The sequence below is a fragment of the Pongo pygmaeus genome, chromosome 8 (assembly GCF_028885625.2).
Source record: "Pongo pygmaeus isolate AG05252 chromosome 8, NHGRI_mPonPyg2-v2.0_pri, whole genome shotgun sequence".
NCBI classification, from domain to species: domain Eukaryota; kingdom Metazoa; phylum Chordata; class Mammalia; order Primates; family Hominidae; genus Pongo; species Pongo pygmaeus.
The window spans coordinates 65487325-65502324 of record NC_072381.2 but is presented as its reverse complement, the minus strand read 5'-3'; the positions used below and the strand labels follow the sequence as shown (position 1 = coordinate 65502324).

General features: G+C 36.5%; 1 long non-coding RNA gene across 1 annotated transcript; it reads left to right on the top strand.

The window, feature by feature from the left end:
- Positions 1 to 3604: 3604 nt before the first annotated feature.
- Positions 3605 to 14541, top strand: LOC134740161 (uncharacterized). The gene is made up of 3 exons (XR_010127426.1): positions 3605 to 3692; positions 12256 to 12336; positions 14442 to 14541. It is a non-coding gene; the product is annotated as an uncharacterized LOC134740161 (long non-coding RNA).
- The last annotated feature ends 459 nt before the right edge of the window (positions 14542 to 15000 follow it).

Here is a 15000-nt window from a genome sequence, read left to right as displayed (position 1 = left end):
CATCTATTAAGTATACTGAATCTGTAATGAAAATACTTCTCACAAAGTAATTTCCAAGTACAGACAGCTTCATCAGTGATTTTTTCCAAAGACTGTGGGGGAAAAATAGCACTAATTTTATATAAACTCTCTCAGGGAATTGAAAAAGTGGAAACACTTTTTAGCTCATTATATCAGGCCAGTATAATCTTGATGCCAACGTTTGACGATGAATGAAAAAGCTTTCCATACACTGAAAAATAACAAGATCCTCTCTAGGATATAGATAGAAAAATTCTTTCAAAACTTAGCAAATCAAATCAAGAGCTATACATATTTTATTATTTTTGTATGAATACTTTTTAAATGATTTAGTTGTTTACAACAATGTTCCAGTTTTTGGCTTTTGAATATTTCATCATTTTTATAATATCTTTCCCAATCTGAGATTTACTTTTCATGTCTAGCATGTTTTCTTTTATTGCTTTTTCTTTTTAATCTTTTCAGTTACTTATTTTTTGCAAAAGGAGTTATATAGGCCTTATATTAATTTCTTAGGGCCATAACAAAGTACTACAACTGGTCTGAAGGACTTAAAACGACATAAATGTATTCTCTCACAGTTCTGAAGGTGAGAAGTTCTAAATCTTGTTATCAGCAGGGCCATGCTGTCTCTGAGACCCTAGGACAAATCCTTCTTGCCTCTTCCTGGCTTCTGGTGGTGGCCAGCAATCCTTGGTGTTCTTTTGCTTATAAATGCATCGATCCAATCTCTGCCTCTATCATCACATAGCCAACTTCAATTTCTGTCTGTGTCTTCTCATGAGGACACCAGTCATATTGGATTATGGGCCCACTGAGTAAAGTGCAACCTTATCTTTACTAATTACATCTGCAATGACACTATTCCCAAATAAGTCCATATTCTGAGGTAGTGTGAGTTAAAACTTCAACATATCTTTTTGGGAGGCAGAATTCAATCCATAACAGGCATAAAGCTGTAACTTTTATACACGACTACTCTTATCTTGATATCATTTGAATTACCCACATTTCCTTCACTAATAAGTAATGCCATCTTTCTCATATGCTAAATGATTAGATATATGGGAAGAATTTCTTGTCTGTCTATTCTATCTTTCTAATCTGTCAATTCAAGCATTAGTACTACACAATTTTGATTATTGTCATTTTATAATTTGTCTTTGTTTTTTTCGGTCAACTATATTGAGGTATAGTTTACATACAATGAAATGTGCTGATTTTAACTGTGCATTTCATTAATTATGACAAATTTATACAGCCATATAACAACCACCACAATAAAGATATAGAAAATTTCTATGACCCCCAAATTTCAATCATATCATATCCTAATCAATCTTCTCCTTTGTTGCCTTTCCCCAAGCAACCACATGTCTACTTTCTATCACTATAGAGGTTTTTCTAGAGTTTCATATAAATGAAATCATACAGTATGTATCTTTTTTGTTTTGATTATTTGGTCAACATAATATTTTTGAAATTTATTCATCTTCTCATATGCATCAGTCGTTCATTTCTTTTCTTTGTTGTATAGTAGTTCATAGCATAAATACATTACAATTTGTTTATACATTCACCTGTCAATAAGCTTTGAATTGTTTCCAGTTTAGGGTTATTATGAATAAAGCTGCTGTGAATATCTGGTTTTCTACTATGAGTGGAATTGTCTCTTTTTAATAAAAAGTACATCTGTAACTTTACTAGGCACTACTAAACTGTTTTCCAAAGTGGCATTACCATGAGCAATGTATGGAAGGTTTAGTTGCTACACACCCTCACAGCCCTTGGTATTGTCAGTCTTTTAAAATAGCCATCATAGTGTACATGAAGTTGTTGCTCATTGTAGTTTTAATTTACATTTCCATGATGACTAATAATATTGAGTATTTTTTCATTGAATATTTATTTTAAGCTAATTAATATTTTATTTTTAATTGTTTTATATAATTTTTTACTTCTTAATAGTTTCACATTTTTATATTTTGTAATTGTACTTAGGGAGACTATTCTCTTTTGTAGTTCAGTTTTTTTTACCCAAGCAACTTATTTGATTCTTTTATAATTTGTTAGTGATTTCCAGTTGATTTTCTTGGATTTTTCATAGATATAATCATAATGTGCAAATAATAAAAGTTTGCCTCCATTCCAATTTTTAAAGACATCTCACTTTTTAAATTGTCAAATAGAATAAGCTAGACATAATAAACAAAGCTGAGTTTCTTAAACTTTCTTTCTGGAATCATTATTGGAATGGGAAGGGTTCTGTAGTTCCTTCATTATGTCTAATGCTGATTTTTAAAATACATATTGTTTATAATGTTAAGAAAATTACCTACTTTATTGTGATTTTTGATCAAGATGTTTTTATCAAATCTCTTTCACCATATATAGAAATGACAATATGATTTTCACCTCAGACCAGTTAGTGTGGCGAATTACACTGTAACAATTCCTAATATTGAAACATGTATTTTATACATATGTTGCAAGCTTTATTTTCATATTTGCTATATTTGAATTAATATTTGTAAGTGAAATTGGTCTCTAATTTTTTTGCTGTAATTGTCAGGTTTTGTAAACAATGTTTTGAACATTTCATAAAATAATTGAAAGCATTATTTTTCTATGCTCTGGAATAGCATTGAAAATACCTGTTTTTAAATTTTGGGTGAAACTCACCCACAAAATTACTAGGCCTAACACATTTACGGGTGCGTATGCTTCAACAATGGTCTCCATTTTTCCCAGGGAAATAGGTTAATTTCTGCTTATCTCTTTTCTAAGCACCAGTTTATATTTTCCTAAGATTTTCACTTCATCAAAATTTTCAAATTTACTTTTACAGAGTTAAACACACTTCAGATTCATATTATTTGTTTTTATAGTTATTTACCATTTATATTTTTGTGAATTTGTACTTTCTGCTTTATTATTTCATTGTTTTTTGTTCTCATAGAATTGCTCTTGTATATGCATTAGTTCTATAACTTTTTGCTGTCTAGTTCATTAATGCCTTTTTTTAATATTTTTTAGTTTATTTTCTTGTCTAAAGTTGATTTCATTCACTTTCTTTCTGACTTCTTGTGTTGTATGCTGAACTTATTTTATTATTTCTTGCTTAAATATATGTATTTAAAGACATGAATTTTCCTTTTCGCAGTGTTTTAGCAGCATTCTATAGATTATAATATAAAGTATTTTATTATTGTGATTTTCTGCATAATCTCCAATTTTGGCTTTGATTTTTTGCTTTAAAATAGTTAATTTCCAGCTAGTAAGTTTATTTTTCTTTCTGATTTTGTTGTTAGTTACCAATTTTCTTGCACTAAATAATGTGTACAATTTCTATTTTTAGAATATATTGGTATTTTGCAGAATAGTATGTGGTAGAGTTTTAAGAATGCTTCATGAAAAGGGAACATATTCTGTTTTCATTTTGTATATATAATTATACATGTATATATAAACACACACATATATACACACATATATGTCCATATAACATATATACATACACACACACGTCCATATAACATATATACATACCTAAGTATAAAACTTACATATAGCGGGGGGAGGAGCCAAGATGGCCGAATAGGAACAGCTCCGGTCTACAGCTCCCAGCGCGAGCCACGCAGAGACGGGTGATTTCTGCATTTCCATCTGAGGTACCGTGTTCATCTCACTAGGGAGTGCCAGACAGTGGGCGCAGGTCAGTGGGTGAGTGCACCGTGCGCCAGCCGAAGCAGGGGCGAGGCATTGCCTCACTCGGGAAGCGCAAGGGGTCAGGGAGTTCCCCTTCCAGGGGTGACAGACGGCACCTGGAAAATCGGGCCACTCCCACCCGAATACTGTGCTTTTCCGACGGGCTTAGGAAACGGTGCCCCAGGAGAGTATAGCCCGCACCTGGCTCAGAGGGTCCTACGCCCACGAGTCTCGCTGATTGCTAGCACAGCAGTCTGAGATCAAACAGCAAGTCGGCAGCGAGGCTGGGGGAGGGGCGCCCGCCATTGCCCAGGCTCGCTTAGGTAAACAAAGCAGCCTGGAAGCTTGAACTGGGTGGAGCCCACCACAGCTCAAGGAGGCCTGCCTGCCTCTGTAGGCTCCACCTCTGGGGGCAGGACACAGACAAACAAAAAGACAGCAGTAACCTCTGCAGACTTAAATGTCCCTGTCTGACAGCTGTGAGGAGAGCAGTGGTTCTCCCAGCACGCAGCTGGAGATCTGAGAATGGGCTGACTGCCTCCTCAAGTAGGTCCCTGACCCCTGACCCCCGAGCAGCCTAGCTGGGAGGCACCCCCCAGCAGGGGCAGACTGACACCTCACACGGCCAGGCAGGTACTCCAACAGACCTGCAGCTGAGGGTTCTGTCTGTTAGAAGGAAAACTAACAGAAAGGACATCCACACCAAAAACCCATCTGTACATCACCATCATCAAAGACCAAAAGTAGATAAAACCACAAAGATGGGGAAAAAACAGAGCAGAAAAACTGGAAACTCTAAAAACCAGAGTACCTCTCCTCCTCCAAAGGAACGCAGTTCCTCACCAGCAACGGAACAAAGCTGGACGGAGAATGACTTTGAGGAGCTGAGAGAAGAAGGCTTCAGACGATCAAATTACTCCGAGCTATGGGAGGATATTCAAACCAAAGGCAAAGAAGTTGAAAACTTTGAAAAAAATTTAGAAGAATGTATAACTAGAATAACCAATACAGAGAAGTGTTTAAAGGAGCTGATGGAGCTGAAAACCAAGGCTCGAGAACTACGTGAAGAATGCAGAAGCCTCAGGAGCCGATGCGATCAAATGGAAGAAAGGGTATCAGCCCTGGAAGATGAAATGAATGAAATGAAGCGAGAAGGGAAGTTTCGAGAAAAAAGAATAAAAAGAAACGAGCAAAGCCTCCAAGAAATGTGGGACTATGTGAAAAGACCAAATCTACGTCTGATTGGTGTACCTGAAAGTGATGGGGAGAATGGAAACAAGTTGGAAAACACTCTGCAGGATATTATCCAGGAGAACTTCCCCAATCTAGCAAGGCAGGCCAACATTCAGATTCAGGAAATACAGAGAACGCCACAAAGATACTCTTCGAGAAGAGCAACTCCAAGACACATAATTGTCAGATTCACCAAAGTTGAAATGAAGGAAAAAATGTTAAGGGCAGCCAGAGAGAAAGGACGGGTTACCATCAAAGGGAAGCCCATCAGACTAACAGCGGATCTCTCGGCAGAAACCCTACAAGCCAGAAGAGAGTGGGGGCCAATATTCAACATTCTTAAAGAAAAGAATTTTCAACCCAGAATTTCATATCCTGCCAAACTAAGCTTCATAAGTGAAGGAGAAATAAAATACTTTACAGACAAGCAAATGCTGAGAGATTTTGTCACCACCAGGCCTGCCCTAAAAGAGCTCTTGAAGGAAGCGCTAAACATGGAAAGGCACAACCGGTACCAGCCACTGCAAAATCATACCGAAATGTAAAGACCATCGAGACTAGGAAGAGACTGCATCAACTAACGAGCAAAATATCCAGCTAACATCATAATGACAGGATCAAATTCACACATAACAATATTAACTTTAAATGTAAATGGACTAAATGCTCCAATTAAAAGACACAGACTGGCAAATTGGATAAAGACTCAAGACCCATCAGTGTGCTGTATTCAGGAAACCCATCTCACGTGCAGAGACACACATAGGCTCAAAATAAAAGGATGGAGGAAGATCTACCAAGCAAATGGAAAACAAAAAAAGGCAGGGGTTGCAATCCTAGTCTCTGATAAAACAGACTTTAAACCAACAAAGATCAAAAGAGACAAAGAAGGCCATTACATAATGGTAAAGGGATTAATTCAACAAGAAGAGCTAACTATCCTAAATATATATGCACCCAATACAGGAGCACCCAGATTCATAAAGCAAGTCCTGAGTGACCTACAAAGAGACATAGACTCCCACACATTAATAATGGGAGACTTTAACACCCCACTGTCAACATTAGACAGATCAACGAGACAGAAAGTCAACAAGGATACCCAGGAATTGAACTCAGCTCTGCACCAAGCAGACCTAATAGACATCTACAGAACTCTCCACCCCAAATCAACAGAATATACATTTTTTTCAGCACCACACCACACCTATTCCAAAATTGACCATATCCTTGGAAGTAAAGCTCTCCTCAATAAATGTAAAAGAACAGAAATTGTAACAAACTGTCTCTCAGATCACAGTGCAATCAAGCTAGAACTCAGGACTAAGAATCTCACTCAAAACCGCTCAACTACGTGGAAACTGAACAACCTGCTCCTGAATGACTACTGGGTACATAACGAAATGAAGGCAGAAATAAAGATGTTCTTTGAAACCAACGAGAACCAAGACACAACATACCAGAATCTCTGGGATGCATTCAAAGCAGTGTGTAGAGGGAAATTTATAGCACTAAATGCCCACAAGAGAAAGCAGGAAAGATCCAAAATTGACACCCTAACATCACAATTAAAAGAACTAGAAAAGCAAGAGCAAACACATTCAAAAGCTAGCAGAAGGCAAGAAATAACTAAAATCAGAGCAGAACTGAAGGAAATAGAGACACAAAAAACCCTTCAAAAAATAAATGAATCCAGGAGCTGGTTTTTTGAAAGGATCAACAAAATTGATAGACCGCTAGCAAGATTAATAAAGAAAAAAAGAGAGAAGAATCAAATAGATGCAATAAAAAATGATAAAGGGGATATCACCACCGATCCCACAGAAATACAAACTACCATCAGAGAATATTACAAACACCTCTATGCAAATAAACTAGAAAATCTAGAAGAAATGGATAAATTCCTCAACACATACACCCTCCCAAGACTAAACCAAGAAGAAGTTGAATCTCTGAATAGACCAATAACAGGAGCTGAAATTGTGGCAATAATCAATAGCTTACCAACCAAAAAAAGTCCAGGACCAGATGGGTTCACAGCCGAATTCTACCAGAGGTACAAGGAGGAGCTGGTACCATTCCTTCTGAAACTATTCCAATCAATAGAAAAAGAGGGAATCCTCCCTAACTCATTTTATGAGGCCAGCATCATCCTGATACCAAAGCCTGGCAGAGACACAACAAAAAAAGAGAATTTTAGACCAATATCCTTGATGAACATTGATGCAAAAATCCTCAATAAAATACTGGCAAACAGAATCCAGCAGCACATCAAAAAGCTTATCCACCATGATCAAGTGGGCTTCATCCCTGGGATGCAAGGCTGGTTCAATATACGCAAATCAATAAATGTAATCCAGCATATAAACAGAACCAAAGACAAAAACCACATGATTATCTCAATAGATGCAGAAAAGGCCTTTGACAAAATTCAACAACCCTTCATGCTAAAAACTCTCAATAAATTAGGAATTGATGGGATGTATCTCAAAATAATGAGAGCTATTTATGACAAACCCACAGCCAATGTCATACTGAATGGGCAAAAACTGGAAGCATTCCCTTTGAAAACTGGCACAAGACAGGGATGCCCTCTCTCGCCACTTCTATTCAACATAGTGTTGGAAGTTCTGGCCAGGGCAATTAGGCAGGAGAAGGAAATCAAGGGTATTCAATTAGGAAAAGAGGAAGTCAAATTGTCCCTGTTTGCAGATGACATGATAGTATATCTAGAAAACCCCATTGTCTCAGCCCAAAATCTCCTTAAGCTGATAAGCAACTTCAGCAAAGTCTCAGGATATAAAATCAATGTGCAAAAATCACAAGCATTCTTATACATCAATAACAGACAAACAGAGAGCCAAATCATGAGTGAACTCCCATTCACAATTGCTTCAAAGAGAATAAAATACCTAGGAATCCAACTTACAAGGGATGTGAAAGACCTCTTCAAGGAGAACTACAAACCACTGCTCAAGGAAATAAAAGAGGATACAAACAAATGGAAGAACATTCCATGCTCATGGGTAGGAAGAATCAATATCATGAAAATGGCCATCCTTCCCAAGGTAATTTACAGGTTCAATGCCATCCCCATCAAGCTACCAATGACTTTCTTCACAGAATTGGAAAAAACTACTTTAAAGTTCATATGGAACCAAAAAAGAGCCCGCATCGCCAAGTCAATCCTAAGCCAAAAGAACAAAGCTGGAGGCATCACGCTACCTGACTTCAAACTATACTACAAGGCTACAGTAACCAAAACAGCATGGTACTGGTACCAAAACAGAGATATAGATCAATGGAACAGAACAGAGCCGTCAGAAATGATGCCACATATCTACAACCATCTGATCTTTGACAAACCTGAGAAAAACAAGAAATGGGGAAAGGATTCCCTATTTAATAAATGGTGCTGGGAAAACTGGCTAGCCATATGTAGAAAGCTGAAACTGGATCCCTTCCTTACACCTTATACAAAAATCAATTCAAGATGGATTAAAGACTTAAATGTTAGACCTAAAACCATAAAAACCCTAGAAGAAAACCTAGGCAATACCATTCAGGACATAGGCATGGGCAAGGACTTCATGTCTAAAACACCAAAAGCAATGGCAACAAAAGCCAAAATTGACAAATGGGATCTAATTAAACTAAAGAGCTTCTGCACAGCAAAGGAAACTACCATCAGAGTGAACAGGCAACCTACAAAATGGGAGAAAATTTTCTCAACCTACTCATCTGACAAAGGGCTAATATCCAGAATCTACAATGAACTCCAACAAATTTACAAGAAAAAAACAAACAACCCCATCAAAAAGTGGGCGAAGGACATGAACAGACACTTCTCAAAAGAAGACATTTATGCAGCCAAAAAACACATGAAAAAATGCTCACCATCACTGGCCATCAGAGAAATGCAAATCAAAACCACAATGAGATACCATCTCACACCAGTTAGAATGGCGATCATTAAAAAGTCAGGAAACAACAGGTGCTGGAGAGGATGTGGAGAAATAGGAACACTTTTACACTGTTGGTGGGACTGTAAACTAGTTCAACCCTTGTGGAAGTCAGTGTGGCGATTCCTCAGGGATCTAGAACTAGAAATTCCATTCGACCCAGCCATCCCATTACTGGGTATATACCCAAAGGACTATAAATCATGCTGCTATAAAGACACATGCACACGTATGTTTATTGCTGCATTATTCACAATAGCAAAGACTTGGAACCAACCCAAATGTCCAACAATGATAGACTGGATTAAGAAAATGTGGCACATATACACCATGGAATACTATGCAGCCATAAAAAATGATGAGTTCATGTCCTTTGTAGGGACATGGATGAAATTGGAAATCATCATTCTCAGTAAACTATCGCAAGAACAAAAAACCAAACACCGCATATTGTCACTCATAGGTGGGAATTGAACAATGAGAACACATGGACACAGGAAGGGGAACATCACACTTCGGGGACTGTTGTGGGTTGGGGGGAGGGGGGAGGGATAGCATTGGGAGATATACCTAATGCTAGATGACGAGTTGGTGGGTGCAGCGCACCAGCATGGCACATGTATACATATGTAACTTACCTGCACATTGGGCACATGTACCATAAAACCTAAAGTATAATAATAATAATAATAATAATAATAAAAGAAAAAAAAAAGATGCCATAATAAGCTAATTAGATAAAAGATAATTTATACATTGAAAAAAAAAAAAACTTACATATAGAATCTATCTTATTAACAATGCTGAATTTTTCATAGTCTTGCTTATTTTTATTCACTCAATCTTTCATGGAATAGGAGAGATTAATATCTCCTACTATTAATTGCTTCTAAGTATTTCTCCCCACATTTCATATATGAGCAGTCTTGAAAACGTTTATGAAAATGCATACTATGAAAAAACTATGCATGGATTTCAAAACATTTTTGGCACAAAAAAAACTAGTACTAACTTCTTATAACATGTCTGAACAGGATCTAAGAAGGGTAAGACATCAATTTGAAAAGAGCCCTTATCAGAGCAACATGAATTCTGCTAAAATTGAAGCAAGAACAAACAGCAAATTTACGGTGAAGCTTGGGTGGAAGAAAGGTGAAATCACTGAAGCTTTACAAAAAGTTTATGGGGAGAATGCCCCATGGAAATCAGCAGTTTAAAATGGATAACTTGTTTTAAGAAGGGATGAGATGCTGTTGCAGGTGAAGCCCACAGCGGCAGACCAGCTACATCAATTTGCAAGGAAAAAATTAATACTGCTTGTGCAATAATTGAAGAGGAACAACGATTAACAGCAGAAACAATTGTCAACACCACATCTCAATTGATTCAGCTTACACAATTTTGACTGAAAAATTAAAGCTGAGCAAACTTTCCATTTGATGGGTGCCAAAACTATTGCTCCCAGATTGGCTGCAGACAAGAATAGCGCTTTCAAGGGAAATTTTAAACCAGCAGGATCAAGATCCTGAAGCGTTTTCCTGAAGAGTTGCAACAGGAGATGAAGTGTGGCTTTTCCAGTATGATCCTGAAGTCAAAGCACAATCAAAGCAATGGCTACTAAGAGGTGAAAGTGGTCCAGACAAAGCAAAAGTGGACTGGTCGAGAGCAAAGTTCAAGGCAACAGATTTTTGGGATGCTCAAGGCATTTTGCTTGTTGACTCTCTGGAGGGCCAAAGAACAACAACATCTGCTCATTATGAAAGTATTTTGAGAAAGGTAGTCAAGCTTCAGCAGAAAAATGTCCAGGAAAGCTTCACCAAAGAGTTCTTCTCCAGAAGGACAATGCTCCTATTCCTCTCATAAAAAAGGTCAATTTTGTAAGGGTTTCAATGGGAAATCATTAGGCTTCACTTTACAGTCCTGATTTGGCTCCTTTTGACTTCTTTTTGTTTCCTAATCTTAAAAAGTCTGTATAGGGCACCCATTTTCCTTCTGTTAATAATGTAAAATAGACCACATTAATATGGTTAAATTCCCAGGACCCTCAGTTCTTTAGGGATGGACTAAGAGCTGGTATCATCACTTACAAAGTATCTTGACCTTGATGGAGTTCATGTTGATAAATAAGATATATGATTTTAATTTTTATTTTTTATTTCAGTTTTTTCATGAATATTTTGAAGTTCCCTCCTATTTTTGCTTTACGGAATTTGATGGTGTGATAATTTGAGTCTGGTATCTGTGGTTGTTAGACCTTGTGTGATTATACTGCACTTTTATCATAAAAAATGCCATGCTTTTTCTTGTTGAATAATTTTTGTCTTGATGTTAACATTATCTGATATTATGAATTTGCTATTATCTGCTTAAACCAAAAATTCTAATTGATCCAAATGCCTTTTTGCATATGCTTTTACTTTCAACTGTTCCAATTTCCTTTTTTTAATTTTTAATTTTTATTTTAAGCTCTGGGTACATGTGCAGGTTTGTTACATAGGTTAACATGTGTACCATGGTGGTTTACTGCACCTGTCAACCCATCACCTAGGTATTAAGTCCAGCATGCATTAGCTATTTTTCTTAATGCTGTCCCTCCCCTTACTACACCCACCCAACAGGCCCCAGTGTGTATTGTTTCCCTCCCTATGTCCATGTGTTCTCACTGTTCAGTTCTCACTTATAGTAAGAACATGTGGTGTTTGGTTTTCTATGCCAAAGTTGGCTGAGGATAATGGCTTCCAGTTCCATCCATGTCCCCACAAAGGACATGATCTCATTCCTTTTTATGGCTGCATAGTATTCCATGATGTATATGTATCACATTTTCTCTATTCAGTCTATCATTGATGGGCATTTGGGTTGATTCCATGTCTTTGTTATTGTGAATAGTGCTGCAATAAAGTTTATTTTTTGATAATATTTTTATGCAGCATAATTTTTGGGTTTCCTTTTCCACCATAGGTCTTTAAAAAAAAGTTAGCCCATTTTTATTTACTTGTATAATATGTTTGTCTCAGATTTGCCATCATATTTTCTATCTTTTCTATTTTTTGTTGCCCCTTTTGATGGTTCATCTGTAATTTAGTAAACTACATACCTATGTTTGCTTTATGTAGGTGTGATAGTTCTGAAACTTCAGAAATTTCCTCTGTATTTCATTTTTAATGCCCCTAGCACCACTCTTTTAACAGCAGTTTTTCCTCTGATGTATTCAAGAGTTATTTGAGTTTGGTGGGGCAAGGAGACTCTGATCTACAGATGACAATCCTTAAAACTTTTAGCCTTGGCCTCATCCTAGATTCCACTCACCTGCTCATTTGTGTCTCTCCAGGGAAGCAGTGGCCCTGTCTATTAGAGAGAAAGGAACTCTAGAGGGTGGAAAAGAATAGGAAACACCTGAATGTCATAAAAGGTGGGTGGACTTTTAACTTAGATCTATACATCAATTAGAATATTAATTTTCTATAGCTTTTTATTCTTAAAATTTAATTTTGTTATTTTACTACTTTCAATAGATAAGTTAATTAAAGGATACATTAATTAAAAGCATGTTAACTATATCTATTAATCTGGAGGGAATATAATTATGTATTTTTAATTAAGAAAAGCAAGTTGCAAAATCTTGTTTGTAGTATGAGATTTTTATTTGCCAAAAAATTATTAAACATTTCCCCACCTATTTTATATATTTTCACTGGTTTCGCAATGGAGGGGTGGAAAATATAAAGGAGGTTTTAGGAGATTACTTTAAATATAAATATCTTTTCATTATTTACAGTGAGCATATGCTAGTCTTGAAATTTTAAAAAGAAATTTAATTAAGAAATTTAAAAACTGGATAACTTTAAAGTAAATCACATAGGAAGTTCAGTTAGAGAAATACAAATGGAAAAATTGGCAACAAAATGTCAAAAGATGTTTAACTTTGCTCATAATTTAAACATTTAAGTGTAGTTTAAATGAAAATTTACTTTCAAATCTCACATTGGCCACTATTTGGTAGCCTGCTCTATGACCACTCCTCTTTCTTTTTTGTTTGCTGGATTCCCCACTTAAGAGGTAGAAGAGGTGATCTCACTCCCAATCTAACATGGGCGGCTCAAAGTCTAAGTCAAACATGTAATTATTATACCCTTTTCATATCAAGTCTTTTATTGAGTGTGGTCATGTGACCTCATTCTGGCCAATGGGATCCAAAAGAAAGTGTACTAGGTGACTCTAGAAAATGTTTTTTCTTCAATTAAAAATAAAGTCCCATGAGAAAAACTAGCCTCTTCTTTTTTTATAGGACATTATTTTCTTTGTATGTGACCACTACAATAGTTGTAGCTGTCCTTTGGCAATGAGCACAGCCATTGTCAGTGTGCTGAAGACAACAGAACATAAAAATGGAAAGTTCCTAGGTTCTTGGTAACAAGGTTGAGCTTCTGAATCAACCAGCTCTGTAACTAACACACCTGTGGACTTTTCATTTCCACAACTAATTTTTAGTTGGACATTCTATTATTTACAGTGAAAAGCATGCTGGTTAATAATAATAACCCATGTTGAAGAGGGTGTGGAAAGCCAGAATGCAGGGGTAGAGGGTACAATTATGATTTACAACATCTTTGGGGGATAGTTTGGCAAATCAACTACAACTGCACTTAAAACTTTTTTTTAATGACAGGGCAATTCCGCTTCTGGGAATTTAACCTACTGCTATGCTTACATTTGTGCACAAAGATATATGCACAGAGTGTTCATTGAAATTGTGGGTGAAATAGCCAAAGAATAAACACAACCTAATAATCATCAATAGGGGAAAGGTTAAATAGATGATTTTTATATGGAATACTATGCAGCCCTTAGGAAAATTGATGGATGGACAAAAAATCTACACATTATATTGTTTTAAAAAGATATATAGAGTGCATTTAAAGTGTTATAAAGTATATAGCATGCTATTTTTGGATTATGATTGTATATGCAAAGACTTTCTGGAAGGATGAAGAAGAAACTATTAACCATGGTTGTCTTAGGGAGGGGAGCTGGATGTCTAAGACAGAAATGGGAGGGATATTTATTTTCACTGTTTATTCTGTATCTTTAAAATGTGTGCCAATAGTATGCATAGTCTATTATGCTTAATTAATTTTGTTTTAATTAATTAATAGATAAAAGATTATTGGAGGGCATATCCTTTCTTGGGAAGATGCCTTGATATAAAAAGGACTCCACAAAATAGAATGAGGTCAGGACACAGTGCGGTGCTGTCGAGTTGAGCCCTGAGGATGAATGTAGGCAGAACCTTGGAGTTAAGTAGCTCAGGCCTGCAGCCTCCTTCTGCAGGCGGGTAGAGTTCTCCTGCTGCTGCATTGGTGCTAGGGATGCAATTACAGGAAGAACAGTTTGTTGGGGAATGAGACTCCTGCTTGCTAGCCTGGCAGGTCCAGTGCTCAAAAGCTGTGGCAAAGCAGCAAACTCAGAGTACTGGATAAACTGTCACTATGTCTCACACTTTCCTGCTTTACACAGACCACTTGGAAACTGGCAGCTATGAGATGCAGAGCTCTGGAATGGTCTTTGGAGTCAGCAGAACTGCGTTCCCATCCTGGCAATGCCACTTACACCCAGGGTAACCATAGGCTTTTATTTATTATAAATGTATTTTGTTAGCTAATTAAACTTATTTATTAATTTTCCTAAAAGAATTATCTTTAACATTTTTCCAATAGTAAAAATTGTGCATGTTGGATCTACATAAACCTAAATAAAACAGAAATGGATAAAGTGAAAAGCAAAAGTCCTTTCTGTCTCTTAATATTTCCCCTTTGCTTCCTACTACTCTGATAATTGCTGCTTATGACTTGACCTTATTTCCTTCCCAGTTTTAATGAATGAATAAATAAACCTAATTGTTTAACACAAGTGGGATTCTACTATACATTTTATTTTCTCCCTATATGCAATATAGACCAAGAGTCAGCACAATTTTTTTTGTGAAAAGTAAGATGGTAAATATTTAGGCTTTATGAACCTTATCCTTTGTCCCAGATACTGAATTCTGCTGTTGTATCAGAAACTCAGCTATAGA